Genomic DNA, 1221 nt, shown 5'->3' on the forward strand with positions numbered 1-1221 from the left:
TATGGGAAAGGAGAATCAAGATACAGTGTATAAAAAGGGGGAGGGGGAAATTCCAAGGTGATTTCCTATATTTGCATATCTGGAGTTTCTCATTGCAATGAAAAGTCCTCTATATAAATTAACATAATTAAATCCTAAGTAAAACTAAATCATAATTTCTTATCTACATTTCAATTTTAGGTACAGCCCTTAATTATTTTAATGTATATTTTGTGTATCTACAAATAGAATAAAATACAGTCCTTATCTGTTTTCTTGTCTAAGTTGAAGGGTAATATAAATTTGTTTTCTATAGTATGTAGAATTTTGCTTGGTATGAGACTAAAGGTATGCATAATCATATGATCTCAGTTTTTAGACTATCTGAAGGCTCTGTTATAGTATTTCGGTACTAATTGCAGCATTTCAATTGATATTGAAGCACAAAAAGTTGATATAATTTGGTGTTATTCACCTGGTCATTTTATTGCTGGTTTTAATCATTGTCAGCATATGACTGCCTTTATCACTTCCAATGCAGAGAATAAGCTGCTGTGGTAGACCAGAAGTCAAAATGCACATCTGAGCACAGCTAGAACACTGTCTCATGTTTTGGCCAGCAATGCATAAGTCTTAGTAAAACTGGACACTCAAAATTATTCTTCTCTCTTAAATAAGCGCCGACATATGTTTGGATATATAAAACACATCAACACAAAGCCATGTATTTTTATGTATGTATTCTTACATGTGCATAAACCATATATAAGTATGTTTATCTTTATATATATAAAAAAGTATGACACTTAAAAAAAAATAAACAATCCTAAATACACTGAGAACCTTTCAGATTTGAAGACTTAATTTGGAAAGTTACCAGCAAATATCCAGATGTCACCTTCAATAAGCATTCTGATGTTGTGGCGGTGTGCTCCCCCCTCGTCTCTGACTCCCCCTCCTTTGAACTCTTTCAAGTGATAACCACCTGTGGCCGTGGTGATAGATGCATCTGGGCTGTGTCTGGTCCTGAAGGATGCACCCACTGGATGCGGGGGGAGGCAGATAACAATGCAATAGCCAAAGGCTACTGTGGAATGTGCCCACCTAAGCACAGTGGTCAGTATGCAAATATGAGTATGAGCCAATTATCTTACCCCCATAAATAGTGAGCAGCCCAAGAGCCCTTGGAGCTCTCCTGCACGGCAGCGGGCTGCACGCCAGGATCTCCCCTTGAGCAGGGAC

The sequence above is a fragment of the Egretta garzetta genome, unplaced genomic scaffold, assembly GCF_000687185.1.
Source record: "Egretta garzetta isolate BGI_Z169 unplaced genomic scaffold, ASM68718v1 scaffold817, whole genome shotgun sequence".
NCBI classification, from domain to species: Eukaryota; Metazoa; Chordata; class Aves; order Pelecaniformes; family Ardeidae; genus Egretta; species Egretta garzetta.